Below are 21,380 nucleotides of genomic sequence, written 5' to 3' on the forward strand. Positions count from 1 at the left end.
GCAACACAGACACACACATGTTAAAGAAAAAAGAGTAAATTCCACGCTTACATAGTTGAGGAAATTTTTAATAATATACCCTTTCCTGGTGAATCATGGAGCCCTGGTAGTAAAATGAATTAACCAATGGGCTGCTAGCTGCCAGGTTGGTAGTTCAAACCCACCAATCACTCTGTGGGAGAAAGATGAGGCTGTCTGTTCTGATAAAGATGCAGATGTACTTTGGAACTGCCTCCTAGGAACAGGGTCGCTGTGAGTTGGAACTGACTCAGTGGCACTTAAGGATAACGAACAACATAGGATAAAAGCTGGTTTGCTACAAGTTGATTGTTATTATATCCTGATGCTTGGGATTTCCATCAGAGCTTCTGAGAGGTAAACTTGCCCTCTCTCTGCTCCTGCCATCGTAATTCGTACAACTCATTCACAGAAGAATACTCAGATCTGAATTTTCAGGATGTTCCTAAAAAGATTTCATCATTTTCAATGTACAGAATAAAATAATTACAACATTTTAGAACTGGAAGGAATAAGTTCAGTTTGAAGTCCGGTTCTTATTCTACAGTGCCACACCAGGACTCCTATTGTTGTTGTTAAGTGCTGCTGAGTCCGTTCTGACTCACAGGGATTCTGTATATGGTTTCTAAGGAGCAGCTGGTAGGTTTGAACCTCAATCTTGTGGTTAGCAGTCCAGTGCTTATCTTACAGCACCACACCAGGACTCCATAGCAAAGACAAAACACAGAGTGTGCTAATGGATTAAACCACCTACAGTTTAAGAAATTTTATTTTTGCAGATACATCCGGGATGAAATGCCAGTTCTGGTTCTCTCCCACCATCGTTTTAATAGCTCTGTTTGCTCCCCTCCTCAAGTTTCAGGTTATTTTAATCCAGCCAGCATCTAATTATTGCAGCTTTCCAAGGTACACGGTATGTTAATAAACCTTTATCTATGCAGCTCTTCAAACATGATTCCTTAGCATCCTCCACGAATAAGCATTTTCAGACTTTTAATTAAAAGCTCATAAAGTGTAGTACATAGTCTGAGCCTTTGTTTTATTCTTATATTCTTTTTCATTTTTCCTGTTTCGTTTTCCTTACTTCTTAGCTCAAGATTCAATTTTCAGTTTCCAGTGTCTCAATTTATCCAGAGAGTAGATAATTTCCCCTTAAATGTGTAAGTGTGAAGTAAATTACACTGCATTTCAGGCAATAGAGTTGCTATTCTCACCAAGCTGGTTACTTACTTGTGGGGAACTGGGAGTCAGGAGGTCTGGCTCCAGTCCCTGCCTTAGCCACTGTGTGTAAGTCATTTCCCATCTCGGGTCTCAGTTTTCGTGACTGTTATATAACCAAGAGGATAAAAAGGGGGGAGGTAGAGAGCTGGTAAGCTGGAAATGCCTTCAGAGTGAAACAGAAATAATGCAATGGATGCAGTATCCAAGAAGGGACAAGGAAAATTCAAAGACTTCAGACCCCATCTTAGGGGAAAAGCTGTTACTCAGCTCTAAGCAGAAATTCAATGTTGCATCTAACTTTTTCCTCAGACACTAGAAATGAGGGATTTTATGTGAAATTTCTTAATTATTAAATGTTGTTGTTGTTAGATGCCATTGATTTGGTACAGACTCATAGTGACCCTATGAACAACAGAACGAAACACTGCCTGGTCCTGAGCCAACCTCATCATTGTTGCTACGCCTGAGTCCAACGCTGCGGCCACGATGCCAATCCATCTCATTAGGGGGTCTTTCTCTTTTTTTTTTCCAACCCTCCACTTTACCAAACATAATATCCTTCTCCAAGCCCTCATCCTTCTCAATAATATGTCCGAAGTATGAGAGGTGAAGTCTGGCCATTCTGGCTTCCAAGGAGCACTCTGGCTGTACTTCTTCCAACACAAATTGGTTTGGTCTATTGGCAGTCCATGGTACTTTCAATATTCTTCTATAATATCATAAGTCAGATGCATCAAATTATCAAACGGTAGCTACCAATTCCACTTCTAAACATGGTGTAGACAAAACTGCTTACAGCCTAAACTAAACTTGTAGGCCAACAATTTGTTACTTCTGATTTGTAAGAATATTAAGCCCATTCTAGTTCTAAGTTGCTCTCACTGTGGACCTGTTCATAATTCATTCACTAAGGAGCTTTAGTAGCATAGTGGTTATGAATTAGGCTGCAAACCTCAGGGTCAGCAGTTCAAAACTACCAGCTGTTCCGCAGGAGAAAGATGAGGCTTTCTGCTCCCATAAAGATTTACAGCCTCAGAAACCCTGTACAGGGTCGCTATGAGTCGGAACCGACTCCACAGCACATACCAACAACAACAACATAGGGTGTAGTTTTCATTGCTGTAAATAACAAACATGTATGAAGACATCTATGGTAAGTAGAACATAAACTTTTCATTGGAGGTGTAATGCCAATACGAATCTCCATCAAAGCCTTCATAGATATAGATACATCCATCCTTTAAGGAACAATTCACCTGTCTTCATTTTGCAGATTTCCCTGACCCATCCATCCTGTGGCCCTATAATCCAAAGTGAAATAAATTCCTCTTACTTTTACGTTCTTATATCACTTTATATCGGAGTCCTGGTGTATGTTAAGTACTGGACAGCAAGGTCAGTTTGAACTGCAAGGTCGGCAATTCAAATTTACCAGTTGCTCCTCAGAACCCCAATACAGGGTAACTATGTGTCAGAACTACCTCCACAGCACTTAACAACAACAACAAAATCATTTTACACAAATGCTTTCAAAATGTGTGACACCTTGTTATAATATACCACTGACTCCCCGCAGTTAACAACTATCTCATTAATCAAAACTTTGCATTTACGACAATAGTAAAAAATCTACAAATTAACTACAAGCGTTTTGCACATTAATAACACAATGTCTGCCAGTAATTAATAGTAAGGTATGAGATGAAGGTAATGCTGACTGTGATGTAAGTTATGGGCCATCATGATGCTCAGTGGTTTGGCAGTTTTGTAATGATGCAATTTGGCAGTTCCATAATTTGATGTAACTTGAAAGTATGAAAACATGTAATTTGGCAGTTATATAATGATGTAATTTGGAAGTTGTATAACAATGTAGTCGTCTTGAAATTTTTTAATCAAGTCCTACTCCATTTCCATATAATACCAGTTGTTGCATATCAACTTGATCTTTAAAACCTAGCCATTTCAGTAACTGTAGTTTATTTCTGTGTCTATGTTTTCAATGAGCTGTATGTTCGATGAAAGCAGAAGAACATGAATTTTTCTCTTTTGTTTACCTAGCATCTACTTTAAGACTTATTATACTGTTTGCAAGCAAATTGGCCTGACAGTATCACTGGACATACATAAGTCAGGGATGGATATCCAATATGTGGAGCTTACAGATATGGCGGTGGTGCCAGTTACTACTCATAGTGAACCTGCATAGGGTTTCCTAGGAGGAAGCAGAAAGTCTCATCTTTCTCCCATGGAATAGCTGGAAGTTTCAAATGGCTGACCTCAAGGTTAGCAGCCTAACTTGTAACCACTATGCTACCAGAGCTCCTTACAAAAAGATATATGCACTCAAATTTGTGTGTTGCCAAGAAATATTGAAAATACTTTGAAGTACCATTGTTGTTGTTGTTGTTAAGTGTCGTCAAGTCAGTTCTGACCCATAGCAACCCTCTATGGAGTGGCTGGTGAGCTTGAACCACTGACTTTGTAGTCTAGTGCATTAACCCACAGTGCCACACCAGGACTCCTTGAACTGACATGTTGTTGTTGTTGTTGTTGTTGTTGTTGTTGTTGTTGTTGTTAAGTGCTGTGGAATCGGTTCCGACTCATAGCGACCCTGCACAGGGTTTCCGAGGCTGTAAATCTTTACGGGAGCAGAACGCCTCATCTTTCTCCAGCAGAACCGCTGGTAATTTCGAACTGCTGACCTTACAGTTTACAGCCCGATTTGTAACCACTACGCTACCAGAGCTCCATAAGGATTAATAAATCAATATAAAAAGAAATGCTATCAGAATGTTCCTTAGAAACAAGGATGATACAACTTTAATTCACTTCCTTTGGACATGTCATCAGAAAAGACCAATTGCTAGAAAAGGATACCATGATGGGTAAAGTGAAGGGTTGGCAAAGGTGAAGGAAGCCCTCTGAGATGGATTGACACAGTGGACTCACACACAACAGCCACCATGACAATGGTGCAGGACTGAACAATCTTTCATCTGCTACACATAAGTTCACTATGAATCAGCAGCAACTCAATGACCACCACAACAAGAAAAGCAGACTTTGGGAGAGGTGAGGCAAGATGGTAAAGTGAGTGGGTGCCCACATTTACTCCCCAGCATCTAACTCATTGAACAATGAATATAAACAGGTATCGACTGAGAGTTCAGAACTTTAGATGGTATCTGAGGTGCTGAAAAGTCAAGATGAGTCCAGAAGTGGGAGAGAGAAGGAACAGGGTCAGCTCAGAAGTCTGCAGATCCTACCTGTTAACACTGGGAGTGCTCAGTCATCACAGCCATTTGGGGGAAGAGCTGGGTAACATCCCACACACATACACATAAATAAAAGAGCTGATGTGGGGAAGCTCTAGCATAATTTTTTTTTTAATTCTTTATTGTGAATTATGTGATAGTTTACATGGGAAGACATTAGCTTCATATTGATCCCATCGTATATCATTTCTTTCCCATGATTACAATCCCTTCCATACATCATCCACCAACCAAAGGGTATACCCTGCAAGCCGGCTCCCCGGTCGTCCGTACACAGCCCCTCTTCCTCTCTGGGTCCAAAGTCCCCAGTCGCTCCTTCTCCCCACATCATCAACTCTGCCTCCATCCCTGGCATCACTGCTTCTCTGGGTAGGGTTCTCTTCTCCACTCTTCTCCCTTGATGGTCCCAGGGACCTCTGTTCCTAGACTGAAAAGTTAATCACTCCCCTCCCTTTGTCACAAAATGTCTACCTTTACATTTACAGCCCTTACAATCAGTCCTGATAACCATTATTCGCTATTATATCGCAAGAGACCTATCCACATCTCCTTTCATCAGCCCCGACTAGACTGATTGGATACTACTCAGTGGAGATTCTACCTTGCTCCACGCCCTCTGGATCTAGGTTCCCTCTTGAAAGCTTGTAAGCCAGTCACTTCTTGCCTCAGTAGCTCCCCCATTCTGGGTAGCCAATGTCCAAGTTGCCCATCCCTGTCCTCTCTGTGTGTGGAGGAGGTGGGAATGATCCTCACTGTGAAGATTTGTTCCCTCTTTCGAGCTACTGCTTCCATAGGTGTAGGTCAAGTTCATCAAATTGTATCAGATTATTCTTTTTTCCCTCTTCTTTCTTCTTCTGGTTGAGCTTTGATCATCCAGTCGTTGAAGTCAAGTCAAGTGGGAATTATCTGCAAGTGTGGGTGTACTTATGTATATGCCCATTCTTCTTATCAGCTGGACACTTCACTCATCACTCTAGTCCTCTGTGGCTATGTCGCTGACTCTGGGTCCAAGAGTCCCCTGGACTTGCCACACTAGCATAATGGTTTTAAGGTGGTGCAAATTGGCCATGGGAGTTTGTAAGCTATGCGACTGGGAGGGGGTGAAAGAAGACCATGGCACTGCGTGACTCTCACTCAGGCCCAAGACAAATAGGCACTAGAACAGTGAGGAACTGCTAAGGCAGCAGGGAAAACGGAATACTTCAGATTGACAGAGACAAGGAAGCAACTCATAACAGATGACCTGGCAATATCTGTGCGGGATTACTGGTGAAAGCAAGAAAGAGAGAGCCTCACACTATCACCACAGAAAAAGTCATGCCCCACCACATTGTCAGTGTCTCCAAACAACTACAAATCCCTTAACGCATGTTGAGTTTCAGAGACCAAGCATACAGAACTACTGAGTCAGCAATGGAAAGAAGAAGAAGAAGAAAACAAGGATAAGAATGCCATCTAATAGAGAAGATATCAAGTCCATTTTGACTCATGCTGTACCTGCATGACTGAGAGGAGCTGTCCACGGGGTACCCAGGGCTGTGAATCTTTTCCAAGGCTTTATCTTTCTACCATGGGATGGTCAAGCTTTTTCACTGGCAGCTGGGTGTGTGTTGCTGTGCCACTAAGGTACACAATCGAAAATAAAATATCCCAAGTTTAGCAAAAGTTAGTAAAACACATGAACTCACAGGAGCAGAAGGAATCATCAAAACAAGACATAGGAGATAACTTCTACTATGGAAGTCACAATAATACACAGAATTGATCATTGTCAGACTATAATGCCAAACACATTTAAAGAAAGCAAAAAGCACACACACACACCACAAACAACTATTGGATTTCAAGAACAAATGAAAAACAAAATGAGAGACTTAACAAAGAAATGGAGAACATAAGAACAAACATAAAAAACACAAAGAGAATTTCTAGAACTTAAGAATAAAACACCTGAAACAGAAAAAGCAAGAAAAATACTCAACTATATGGAGGAGCATACATCAGACAAAATAAGTGAACTAGAAGACAAACTTGCTGAACGTATCAAACCTCAAGAGAAAAGAACAAAGAAAAGTGAACAAACCAAAAGGGAACTGTGGGATTCAGTTAAGAAATCTAGCATTAGGATTATTGGAATCCCTGAGCACATAGCAACAGTAAAGCCACTGAAACAATTTTCCTAAAAGATAATCAGAGAGAATTTCTCAGACCTGAACAAAGAACAAAGTCTGCAAATACAGGAAGCTACTTGAACTCCAATCAGCAGAGTCATGAAAAGATCAACTCTATAATATATCCTAATAAAATTGTTGAAAACAAAAGATAAGAAGATCATTCCGAAAGCAGAACCAGAAAAGCTCGATGTAGCATACCAGCAATCTTCCATAAGAATCAGCACAGATTTTTCTCCTAAAATTTACTCGAAAAGCCAGAAGACAGTAGGTTGACAAATAAAAAATGCTGAACTAAAACAATTGCCAACCAAGAATTATTCACCCAACAAAGTTGTCATTTAAAAATGAATGGGAAATTAAGACATTACTAAGCAAACAGAGGATCCAGCAGTGTTTCAATCTGCTGTGCATAGGGTCGCTAGGAGTCGGTGCCGACTCAATGAATGGCACCTAACAACAACAACAAAGCAAACAGAAGTCTGGGAATTTACCACTACCAGACCAGCTCATCAAGTATTATTCAAGGTCAAACACTAAATGGAAATGTAAGAATACTAGGAAATAAGTAAGCATATTGAATGCATGTTGCATTTTGACATTAAGGAAACACACCAATGGAAATTGGGAAAGGAAGAGTATATCACGAATAGATTTATTATGTCAAGGTTGTATGTTAACTGTTGTTCATATGCTAAACATTGTTGTAATTGTAAATTATGCTATGTAATATATGTGGTAATCACCAAGAACAAACATTCAGAAGACAAGAAGGAAGATTTAAAAAGGTTCATCACGTGAAAATAGTCAAATGTAAATGAAAATAGAAAACTCAGAATTTATAGATAAAAAAAAAAAAAAACAGGAAGATTCAAAACATTCTCAAAAAATAGCAAAACAAGTGAGGTTGATATTTCATTTTCATCAGTAACCTTAAGTGTAAATGATCTAAACACCCATGCAATAAATAGAGAGTGGACAAAAAAACATAATCCATCCTTTTGCTGCCAACAAGAAATACACCTTAGACGTAAGGACACAGACAGATTGAAAATAAAAGGATGGAGAAAAACGTTCCACACAACCCGTGAACAAAAAAGAGCAGGGATGATCATTACTGATAACAGATACAAATGGGCTTTAAATCAAAGTCTATTGCAAGAGATCAAGGACATTACATGATAATAGAAGCATGGATTCAGCAATAAGACATAATCATAAATATAAAGACACCTAATGGCAGTTCACATACATTTACAGCTATGTCTTCTAGCTGGATTGACCCTTTTATTACAACAAAAGTGGGTTAATGTCAATACATGAAACAAACAATGGCCAATGTGAAAGGAGAAATCAGCAACTCCTCGGTAACAGAAACAGACTTCAACACACCACTTTCAATTATAGATAAAACATCTAAAAAGAAGAAAACTTTAATAAAACCATAAGCCAATTGTTCCTAATGGGCATTGCTGCAAAAGTCATAGAAACAGTTATTTAACAAAAATAGCAAAATGTGCAATGATTTGTTTCTCCACATATCCTCCATCTAACACTTCTGAAGGGGTTGTTTTTGTCTCTCTAACCCTTCTCTGAAGAATTATGTGCTTTTCAATGTATACCATGTCAGCACAATGGTTTTGGCATCTTGGAGGGACTCAAATTGTGGTTCCTTGAAAAGTTCTTTAAGTTTAAAGAACAAAAGAATTCAGAAGGGGCCAGGTTAGTGCTGCAGGGTGGATGAGGTAAGCTCTTTTAATAAAAATCTTCCGAGGACAGCCTTTGCTACCCTTGAAGAACGAGCAGGTGCATTATCTTAACGGATAAAGATATCTTAGTGCAATTTTTCTGGCCTTTTTCTCACCAACGTAGTTTTCCACTTTTGTAAAACTTCTTCATAATTAGCCCCCACAACCATCCTGTGTCCTATAAAATGACTTCTTTGGACCAATCTAAAAAAAAAAAAAGTAGTGATAACTTTCCGAGATGAGTTCTCTGCCTTGAGCTTAACTGGCCCAACCAATTTCCTCAGAAGGCACTGTTAAAATGAGAATATTTTTGAAGGCACCCTAACAAGACTAAGGCAAGTATATTATTGAGAGAACTTCACTGCAATCATCTATTGATCACAGAGGCATGTTTCATTTGGAATAAATCCATTCATGTATGAACTAGAATCCTAGTAGCAATATTTTTTACTTACCCTCATATATAGATCACTCCTGTCAACATCAGAACAATACACATTCATCCCCAACACACCAGAGTCATTTTCCAGAAGAGATAATATGTTGGGCACGAAACAACAAGTTTTAACAAGTTTTAAAAGACTGAAATCATACAGAACATCTTCTCTGACCATAGTAGTATGAAACTAGGCATAAACAAAAGGATCAATAAATATAAAAACAATAAATATATGGAAACTAAATATAGACTACTATAAAACTATTGGATCATAGAAGAAATCAAAAGTGGAACTGAAAAATTCCTAGAATCAGATGAAAATGAAAGCACAACATAAAAACTTTGAGATGCAGTGAAAGCAGTACTCGGAGGGAAACTTACAAGAAATGCCTACATTAAAAGAAAGGAGAAAGTTCCAGAAAGATTCATTTAAGCTGACAACTTGAATAAATAGAAAAAGAAGAACAAAGTAAGCCAAAAGTTCCCAGAAAACAGAAATAATACAGATCAGAGCAGAAAGAAATTAAACTGAATATAGAAGAATAATGGAAAGAATTAGCAAAACTAGAAACTGATTCTTTGAAAGGATCAATAATATAGACACACTACTGGCTAGATTTGCAAAATAAAACAAAACAGAAAATTCAAATAACCAAATAAGAAATGAAACTGGTGACATTACAACTGATTCAACAGAGATAAAGAAGATCATAGCTGAATATTGTGGAAAATATACTACAACAAATTTGAAAACATAGATGAATTGGACACATTCCTAGAAATGCATTGCCTATCCAAACTAACAAAAACAGAGGTAGAAATTTTAAACAGACCAATTTTAAAAAAGAGAGAGAACATGTTATTTTAAATAATTTTAAAAACAAAGAAAAACTGTCATCAAAAATAAAGCCCAGGAGCAGATGACTGTTCTGGAGAAGGACCAACATTCTGAGAAAAATTGACATCAATTCTACTCACACACTTTCTATGAAGCCAGCATGATCCTGATGCCTTAATCAGAAAAAGACATCACAAAACATTACAGACTAATATTACTTATAAACAAAGATGCAAAAACTTTTAACAAAATTTTAGCCAAATATAAAGAAAAAAACAACAAATCATACACCATGATCTAACAGGATTCATACCAGGATTGCAAAGGCGGTTCAACATTAGAAAACCAATTAACATAATCAACTGCATTAATAAAACAAAGGAAAAGAACCATATGATCGTATCAATTGATGCAGAAAAGACATTCGATAAATACAACACCTTTTCCTGATAAAAACTCTCAGCAAAATAGAAATAGAAGGGAAAATGCTCAACATAATTAAGAGGGTATATGTAAAACCAATAGCCAACATTATACTCAACAGAGAGAACAGGAAGGAAACAAGGATGCCAATGATCACCACTCTTCAACATTGTTCTGAAATACTAGACAAAGCAATAAGACAAAACCAGAAATTGAAAACTGGAAGGAAAGGAAGGAAGTAGAACTCTCTTTATTTGTAGATAATGCAATCCTGTATGTACATAGAAGACCCTAAAGATTCCACAGATTGTTGGCCCTAATAGAAGAATTGGTTACAGAAAACAAAATATACACATACAAATTAGTTGAGTTCCTCTGCACTAACAAATACTGTTCTTAAAAAGAAATCTAGGAAACAATACTATTTACAATAGTCTCCAGGTTGATAAAATACCTAGAAATTAACTGGGGACATAAAAAACTTATACAATAAAAATTATAAGACATTACTATGTTGTTGTTGTTGTTGTTAAGTGCCGTCAAGTCGGTTCCGACCCATAGCGACCCTGTGTTACTATAAGAGACTAAAAGAGACCTACAAAGACCCCTTGTTCATGGATTGGAAGACTTAATATCATGAGAATGCCAATCCTACCTAAAGTTATTGCAAATCCAATGCAATCTCCTACACACAAATCCCAACAAAGTTCTTTACTTCATTTAGAAAACAAAGAAACCTCAAATAGCCAAAGAAATACAGAATAAGAACATATCAGAAGGTCTCACCTACTACAGTCCATCAGACTAGCTTGGTATTGGTTTAATGGTAGAAACACAGACCAGTGGGATAGAATTGAGACCCCAGAATTCATCCAGTCACCTATGGATAACTGATTTTCAACAAGAGGCCAAAGTATATCCAGTGGGATGGAAATAGTCTCTAACAAGAAAAATGAAAAAGGAACCCATACACCACCTCACACCATACACAAAATCTAACTTAAAATGCATCAAAGCTCTAAACCTCAAATCTAAAACCATAAATTCATGGAAGACAGCATAAGAAGAAAATTTTGGGACATAATCTTATGTTAAAATAGGATAACAAAGTACAAAAATGTGTGAATAGAAGACTAAACAAATAAATGAAACCTTAAAAATTGAAAACTTATGTTCATCAAAATGCTTTATTTAAAAAGTGAATAAAGAACCTACAGACTGAGAGCAAATCTTCAGAAATGATTTATCTGGTAATAATCTAATCTCTAAGATCTACAAAACTGCAACAACTCAACAACAAAAAGATAAACAACTCTATCACAAAATGGCCAAAGGACATGAGCATCCAAGAGGACATGAGTCATAACTGACCCTAAGACAGTCAACAACAACAACTCCACAGTAATCTCCCTCCTTGGATAAACCCTGTTGCCGTGCACTGTCTAGTTGGTTCAGACTCATAGTAACTCTGCCTAGTGTTTCCAAGAGTAACTGGTGGGTTTGAATTGCCAACTTTGTAGTTAGCAGCACCAGGGCCCGGGAATATATCCTGGAACCCTGAAAGTAATGACATCAACAGACATATGCTCAGCTATGCTTATTGCTGATTTACTCACAAAGGCAAATGAATTAGAACAACTCAGGTGTCCATCAGTAAGAAAAAGGATAAGCAAACTGTGGTACTTGTGATACACTGAAGCACAAAGCCACAGAATAAACAATGACGTGTCCACAAAACACATGTGTAACAGGAATTGTCCTGGAGGGCACAATGCTAAGCGAAATAAGCTAAACATCTAAGAAGAAACTTTGTATGATCCCATTTTTAAAAGAAGACAAAGAAAAAGACAAACCCACTGCCACTGACTTATAGCGAACCCGTAGGTCAGAGCAGAACTACCCCATAGGGTTTCCAAAGCTGTCATCTTTGTGGAAGTAGACAACCACAGCTTTCTTCCTTAGGGTAGCTGATGGGTTTGAACCTTTTAGTTAACAGTCAAATGCTTAGCCAGTACACCACCAGAGTTCCTTGGAAGTTATCTATGTTGTTGTTGTTAGGTGCAGTTGAGTCGTCTCCAATTCACAGCGACAGTATTCACAAAGAACAAAGCACTTCTGGATCCCACACCAGCCTCACATGTGTTATGTCAGAGTCCTCTGTCACAGTCACTATCAGACCATTTTGTTGAGTCTTCGTCTTTCTCGCTGATCCTCTACCAAGCATGATGTTCTTTTTCAGAAACTGGTCTCTTCCAATAATGTGTCCAAAGTGCCTAAGACTACACATGCGCCCATCTAAGGGGTCTTCTGGCTGTACTTCTTCCAAGGTAAATTTCTTTGTTCTTTTGGCCATCCATGGTACTCTCAATATTCTTGGCAAAATCACATATCAAAAGCCTCCATTCTTCTCTTGTCTTCCTTATCCATTACCAAGCTTTCTTATGCCTGTTATTGTTAAGTGCCATCAAATTCGTTCCAACTCATAGCAGCCCTGTATAGGGCTTCCAAGGATTTAAATCTTTGTGGGATAAGAAAGCCTCATCTTCATCCCACTGAGCAACTGGTAGACTTATACCGCCAACCTTGTGGTTCACAGTCCAGTGCTTATCCTAGGCATTAGAAAAGACCAGGACTTGGGTCAGGCAACCTTATTCTTCAAAATGATATCTTTTCTCTTTAACACATTAAAGAGGTCTTTTGCAGCATCTTTATTTACCAAGTGCAATATGTCCTTTGATTTCTTGACAGCTACCTCCATGACCTTTCATTGTGGACCCAAGCAAAAGGAAATCTTTGACAATTTCAATTTTTTCTCCATTTACCATGGTGTTATTGATTGGTCCATTTGTGGGAATTTTTGTTTTCTTTACATTGACGTTCAATCCATACTGAAGGTTGTAGTCTTTGTTCTTCATCAGTAAGTACTTCAAGTCTTCTTTGCTTTCAGCAAGCAAGATTGTATCATCTGCATATCACAGATTGTTAATGAGCCTTCCTCCAATCCTGGCGAGATGTTCTTCTTCATATAGTCCAGCTTCTCCTTCTAATTGCTTAACATACAGTTTGAATAAGTATGGTAAAAGGATACAACCCTGATACATACCTTTCCTGATCATAAGCCATTCATTATCCCCTTGTTCTGTTTGAACAACTGCCTGTAGGTCTGTGTACAGGTAGGTTCTACATAAGCACAACTAAGTATTGTGAAATTCCCATGCCTGGCAATATTATTGATTGTCTGTTATGATCTACACAATCAGGTATCTGTCCATTGTAAACAACACACAAGCAGATATCTTTCTGGTATTCTCTGCTTTCACCCAAGATCCATCTGACATCAGCAAAGATTCCATGATCTCTTCTGAATTCAGCATGGATTTCTGCCAGGAACTCTTTTGAATTATCCTCAGAAAATTTTTAATTGTGTCTGACATTAATGATATTATTCAATAATTTCCACATTCTGTAGGATCACCTTTCTTAGAAATGGGCACAGATATATATCTCTTACTCATGGTGTGGCACTGTAGGATCAGCACTGGACTGTGAACAAGGTTGGCAGTTTAAACGCACCAGCTATTCATCTGAAACACTATATAGACTCGCTGTGCGCTGGAATCAACTCAATGGAACCTAACTTTGCTGATGTCAGATGGATCTTGGGTAATAGTCACTTTACCAGGTAGCTGCCTTCCAAATGTCTTGGCATAGATGAGTGAGTGCTTCCAGTTTGTTGAAACATTTTAGTTGGTATTCCATCAATTCCTGGCACCTTGTTTTTCATGAATGCACTTAGCTTAGTGCAATTTAGAATTCTTACTTGAATAGCATTGGTTCTTTATAATATGTTACCTCATTCTCAAGCTGGAGGAACTGAAGAAAAAATTCAAGGCTCAACTTTCATTATTGAAAGATTCTCTGAGCAAATTATTTAATGATGCAGAAAGCATCAAGAGAAGATGGACAGAATACACAGAGTCACTGTACCAAAAGTTCATGTTCAACTGTTTCAGGAGGTAGTAGATCAAGAGCCAATGATACTAAAAGAGAAAGTCCAAGGTGCATTGAAGGAATTGGCAAAGAACAAGGCACCAGGAATTGATGGGAAAAAAATTGAAATCTTTCAAGAAAGTAGACAACTTAGGAGGCATTCACTCATCTCTGCCAAGAAATTTGGAAGACAACTATCTGGCCGACTGATTGGAAGAGATCCATATTTGTGTCCATTCCAAAGAGAGGTGACCCAATGGAATGCAGAAATCATTGGACAATCTCTTTGATATCCCATGCAAATAAAGTTTTACTAAAGGTAATACAGAAACAGCTGCAAGCATACATTGACAGAGAACTTCCAGAGGTTCAAGCCAGATTCAGAAGAGGCCATGGAATGAGGGATATCATTGCTGATGTCCAATGGATCAGCAGAAAATATCAGAAAGATGTTTACCTGTACTTTATTGACTACACAAAGACTTTCGATTGTGTGGATCATGACAAGCTATGGACAACATTGTGAAGTATTAGTATTACTGAACACTTAATTGTGCTCATGAGGAATCTGTACCTGGGCCAAGAGGCAGTTGTTCAAACAGAACATGGAAACACTGAATGGTTTAAAATTAAGAAAGGTGTGTGACAAGGTTATATTCTTTCACCATACTTTCAACCTGTATGCTGAGCAAATAATGCAAGAAGCTGGCTTCTATGAAGAAAAATGTGGCATCAGGATTGGAGGAAGACTCATTAACAACCTGCGATATGCAGATGATACAACCTTGCTTGCTGAAAGTCAAGAGGACTTAAAACATTTACTGATGAAGATCAAAGAGCACAGCATTCGGTTTGGATTGAATCTCAATGTAAAGAAAACAAAAATCCTCACCACTGGACCAATAAATAGCATTCTTATCAATGGAGACAAGATTGAAGTTGTCGAGGACTTCATTCTTGGATCAACTATCAACACTCATGGAAGCAGCAGTCAAAAAATCAAATGACATATTGCATTAGGCAAATCTGCTGCATAAGACCTTTTGAAAGTGTTGAAGAGCAAAGATGTCAGCTTGAGGACTAAGGGGCACCTGACCCAAGCCATGGTATTTTCAATAACCTCACATGCATGTGAAAGCTGGTCAGTGAATAAGGAAGATCAGAGAAGAATCAATGCATTCGAGTTATGTTGTTGGAGGAGAATCTTGAAAGTGCCATGGGCTGCCAAAAAAACCAGTAGATCCATTTTGGACGAAGTACAACCAGAGCGCTCTAAGTCTAAGATGATCAAACTTTGTCTCTCATACTTTGGACATATTGTCAGGAGGAACCAGTTGCTGGAGAAGAACATCATGTTTGGTAAGGTGGAGGGTCAGAGAAAAAGAGAAAGACTCCCAACGAGATGGATTAGCCAAGAGGCAGCATCAATGGACTCAAGTGTGGCAACAGTAATGAGGTTGGCCCAGAATCAGGCAGTGTTTCATTCTTCTGTGCATAGGTCACTATGAGTCGGTACCGACTCGATGGTACCTAACAACAACAACAACAAAATGGTTGAATGCTGACCAATTATTTTTGGTACATGGATTCTGTGTATTCCTTCCATCTTTTTTGTTTGTTTGGGGGGTACTTTCTACATCATTCAATGCATTGCCCATAGAATCCTTTCATATTTAAAGTCAAGGCTTAAATTTTCTCTTCAGTTCTTTCAGCTTGAGCATGTTGAACATGTTCTTCCCCTTTGGTTTTCTAACTCCAAACCTTTGCACATTTCATTATAATACTTTGAATTATTGAGATTTTGAAAAATTTCTGTTCAGGTCTTACTTCATTTTTTCCATTTACTTTTGCTGCTCTATATTTTTGTTATTTTGTTAAGTGCCATCGAGTTGGTACCGACTCATAGCCACCCTGTATAGGGTTTCTGAGGAGCAGCTGATGTGCTGGAACCTCTGACCTTGAGGTTCAAATGACTTTGCAGTCCAGCTCATTAACCTACAGCACCACACCAGGACTCTACAATAGAGAACAAGTTTCAGAGTCTCTTCTGACATCCATTTTGCTATTCTCTTTCTTTCTTGTCTTTTTAATCACCTTTTGCTTTCTTCATAGATGATGTTCTTAATGTCACCCCACAAACTATCTGGTCTTTGGTCTAATGCATCAACTCTGTTCTTGAGATGGTCTCTATATACAGGTAGTCTCTAAATTCAGATGGGATGTATACTCAAGGTCATATTTTGGCATTTGTGGACTTCTTTTAATAAACCAGTTTCAGCCTAAACTTATATATAAGCAATTGAAGATCTGTTCCAGAGTCGGTCCCTGGTCTTGTTTTGGCTGATTGAGTGTCTCCATCATCTCTTCCTGCAAATGTAGTTAATTCAATTCCTGTGTATTTCATCAGGTGAGGTCCATCTGTACAGTCACGGTTCGTGTTGTCAAAAGGTGTCATGGGTTGAATTGTGTCCCCTCAAAATATATATAATGTGACTGGACCAGTAGTCTCAGCGATTTGGCAGTTAAGTAATAATCTAGTGTGGCAGTTATGTGACTATGTAATCACTCCCTGTCCCAATTATGTGATCTTCTGTGATCAGCCTGAATCTGATGTAAATATCCTGCTTCGTAAATTCTCAATTATATGTTGTTAATGAGACTGGATACAATCTGGGGGATTAGACTGTATCTGCGGTCAATTTCTTTTGAGATATAAAAGAGATAAACAAGCAAACAAGGAGGGAGACAGTGCCACCAAGAAAGAAAAGCCAGGAGAGGAGTGCATCCTTTGCACATGAATTAGGTTCCTGCCCTGTGAAGCTCCTAGATATAGTGAGAGATTGAGGCCGAGACACATGAAGAGCTCCAAGGAATGCTGGACCTACAGAGGCTGAAAGGAGACAAGAAGTTTTCTCCAGTGCCAAGACTCCGTATTCAGACTTCTAGAGAGAATAAATTTCAGTTTGTTGAAGCCATCCACTTGTGATATTTCTTTTATAGTAGCACTAGAGAACTAAGACTGATGCTTTTGCAATAAAAAGTCATTGATCTAGCAAAATTCAATCATGTGAGCCCCAGCTTGGTTCCTATCAACAACACCATATTTTACAACTGCCCATCCTTCCTCTTTGTTTCTGACTTCACATTCCAATTACCAGTAATTAACAATGCATCTTGAGTGCATGTTTGATCAATTTCAGACTGAAGAAGTTGGTAGGATTCTTCAATTTCTTCATCGTGAGAGAATAAATTTTAGTTTGTTAAAATCATCCACTTAGGGTATTTCTTCTATACCAGCACTAGATAACTAAGACAAATTGTATTGTAATAAAAAAAGTTATTGATCTTACAAAAATTCTGTCATGTGATCCCCAGCTTGGTTCCTCTCGCCAACACCATATTTCAACTATGTTCCACATTGTTTTCTCATTCTAACTGGAAGCATTTACTGTGACCCTGGTCAGAGAAGAAGCAAGTCCACAGCAGCCACATCCTCATATATCCTAAGATGGGAAGAGATAGATGGTGCCCTGAAACCTATAACTATCCCCTGAGATCATCTTTTAGCAAAACAGCAGAGTGGCACACAAAACAAAGGCTATTTCCTATAAGATAGGTCCTCTACTTAAAAGCCAACTATAAGATGCCAGCTGGTAAACAATTACTCAAAAACAAAAATGAGAACATAAGAGGGCAGGGAAAGACGAGTCCTGTCAGTACAAACACATGGACACATTGTGACAAATATACCAGATGTCACTTCACTACCTTGCTTTACAAACTTTCATCAAAAACTCAAAAATATATTTTAAAAAAAAAAAAAGAAAGAAAGAAATTCAGAGTTCAGAGGAAGAACCATTCCTCAAGCTGTCAGAGGAAAAGTGTGGTTTTGTGGAGCAGATGGAATAAAGCAGCGTACACACACTAACATCATAAGAAATCCTATGAGACGGGAAGGAAAGCTTTCCTCTTCCAGGCGTCTATACTTTCTATTTAGAGTTCAGTGTGATCAGTGCCATGTTATTACTGTTGCTAAGTGCTGTCAAGTTGGTTTCGACTCATAGCAACCTATTAGAAGGTTTCAGAAGATCAGCTGGTGGGTTTGAACTACTGACCTAGCGGTTAGCCATCCAATACTTATGCTACATCACTACACCAGGACTCCCAATGCCATGTTGTTGTTGTTGTTGTTAGGTTCCATCAAGTCAGTACCAACTCATAGTGACCTTATGCACAGCAGAATGAAACACTGCCCGATCCTGGGCCAACCTCACTACTGTTGCCACCCACACTTGAATCCATCTATGTTGCCACTTGGCCACCGATACAGATGGGTTCTCCTTTTTTCTCAAAATATAAGGAAGCTGTTGTTGTTGTTGTCAAGTGCCGTCGAGGCAGTTCTGACCCATAGCGACCCTGTATAGGGTTTCCAAGGAGTGACTGGTGAGCTTGAACCACCGACTTTGCAGTTCAAACGACTTTGCAGTCTGGTGCATTAACCCACAGCGCCACACCAGGACTCCATGGGACCTCAAATTCTAGGCTTACAGATAATCTAAAAACTTTCACATATCTCTATGAAATCAGGGTCTCCCATCCTCAGAACCACTCCTGCCTTTGGATTCCAGCTTCATAAACACATTCCACAGTTGTCATCTTATTGACTGATGAGATACCAGCTTCTCCTCTGATTTCCACACACAATCCTCATGCCACAGTAACAACAGCTGCCTCGCACAAGACAGGAGTCAACGCAACAAAGGTTTCTCAAGATTTCCGAGGAAGACAACAACAAACCACATGTTAAGCTTTCCAACTATCACCCCCTACTCTGAAAAATCTTTATTATCCAGCAGCCAGTGAAGCCCACATGTAAAACCAAAACAGATCTGATCCCAGCAAATTTCTTTACTGCAAAGATAGTTATCTTGGCTGCTTTTATGGGGGCTCCTCCTTCCCCTCTTCCCTTGCTCTCTTTCTCAGCCCACACCAAGACCCAGGACCCCAAAAATTCCAGTTCCTCCTTCTTGCCTTTGCTGCCTTTTGTTGTTTGAATCACTCCCATGCTCAGAATCCCTCGTTCTCATCCCAGTGGCTCACCCCAGACCTTTCTAAACAAAGGTAGTTTCCTCCTTAGGAAGTCTGCTGCCTATAATACTTTCTAACAAGTTCCAGAACACACAGGAAATGTGACCAATTGTCCAGGTAAGACCCACAAGGAAGACAATCTGCACAGTCTTGTCTTTTAAAGTTTAGGACCTGGAAAGAAGAGACTTTACTAGGACTTGGCCCTAAAGTGCCCTTGGTGGTGTGGATTGAAGATTAGGTTGCTAGCCACAAGATTGCCAGTTCAATCCCACCGCTGTTCTGTTGGAAATAGGTCAGGTTGTCTGCTTCCGTAAAGACTCAGGCATCCTAAGGAGCAGTTAGCCTCTGTCCTATATAGAGGTCACTATCAAGGGGTCCTGGTGTGGTGCTGTGGACTAATGCATCACACTGAAAAGTCGTTTGAACTGCAAGGTCGGTGTGGTTCAAGCTCACCAGCTACTTCTCAGAAACCCTATACACAGTCGCTATGGGTGCGTATCGACTCGACGGCACTTAACAACAACAAATCAAGGAGCTCCGGTAACGTAGTGGTTACGAGTCGGTCTGCTAACCTCATGGTTAGCAATTTGAAACTACCAGCAGTTCTGTGGGAGAAAGATGAGGCTTTCTGCTCCTGTAAAGATTTACAGCCTTGGAAACCCTGTACAGGGTCTCTATGAGTCAGAACCGACTCCACAGCATATCACCACCACCACTACCATGAGTCGTGATGAGTTGAGTTGGTTTTGACGTTTAGTCCTCATGGGCTCCAAATGGCCCAGTGGCTAAACGCTCAGCTTCTAACTGCAAGATGGGCAATTCAAACCTACCAGCCATTGCAAAAGAGAAAGATATGGCAGCCCGCTTCCATAAAGGTTTCCAACCTTGCAAACCCCTATGCTGTTTGTGTCGCTAAGTGCCATTGAGTCGGTTCTGGCTCACAGTGACCCTGTATAGGATTTCCGAGGAGCGACTGGTGAGTTTGAACCACCAATCTTGCTGTTCAAACCACGGAGCAGTTCTCTTCTGCCTTATAGGTATGTCATGGGCCAGAATCAACTTGATGACAAGGGATTTGGTTTGGTTTGGAGATTTGTCCTCACCGCAGTGTCTGAGTGGTACAAATGGGTAACATACTGGCTGCTAACAGAAAAGTTGATGATGCCTTGGAAGAATGGCCTAGTGATCTACTTCTAGCAAATCATCCGTTGAGAAGAGTACGGTTCCACTCTGCCATGCATACGGTCACCATGAGTCAGAGGCTACTCCAGTACACTTGTTGGTATTGGTTTCTTCTCACTACAAGCAACTGGGTTGTTGTTCTTTTTGTTAGGTGCCATCAAGTTGGTTCCAACTCATAGTGACCCCATCTAGGGTTTCCAAGAACAGCTGGTGGGCTTAAACTGCTGACCTTGTGGTTAGCAGTCTAGTGATTATTCTACAGCACCACACCAGGACTCCCAGAAATTTGGTCGAAGAGACCAAAATGCAGAATTTAGACTCATTTTTCTCAGTTCTCCTAAGCTACTTGGAACTATATCTATGTGGCAATGAAGACATCTTTCTTGAAGTCCCTGAGTGGTACAAAAGTTTAATGTGCTCAATTGCTAACTGAGAGGTTGGAGGTCTGAGTCTGCCCAGAAGTGCTTCAAGAGAAAGGCCTGGAGATCTGCACACTAAGAGCATTAGCCTCTGAAAAATCTATGGAGCACAGACCTGCTTTGTCATATGTGGGGTTTCCATGAGTCAGAATCGACTCAAAGGCAACTGGATCACTGGAAAACTGAGAGAAAAGGGAATTAGGTTTCCTGAAACTGATTCAAAGAAGAAATGAGTTGAGAGAATTTGGAAGAAATTGGCTTTCCTTTTTGCTTTACTGTGGGAATGAAAATTACATCTAAAAATCTCATTATTAGACATTGACTGATCAGAAAAACATCCTTCAGCCTCAGGCCCAAATATGACCCCAGTGGCAGCATCAGCAGGGTGGGGCAGAGGTGAAGGGTCTCTTTGCCAAGAATTGTTCACTTTGCATTTAACCCTGAAAAACGTTCCCAGAATAAACCTGTGCTTTAGGGCCTTATGTACATGTTCATTACTTCGTCCAATTCATTTTTATTTTACTCCATTTTTTAGCTAATGTAGTGTTTTCAATATAATTCCAGA

This window comes from Chrysochloris asiatica, unplaced genomic scaffold (assembly GCF_000296735.1).
Source record: "Chrysochloris asiatica unplaced genomic scaffold, ChrAsi1.0 scaffold00156, whole genome shotgun sequence".
Classification (NCBI taxonomy): domain Eukaryota; kingdom Metazoa; phylum Chordata; class Mammalia; order Afrosoricida; family Chrysochloridae; genus Chrysochloris; species Chrysochloris asiatica.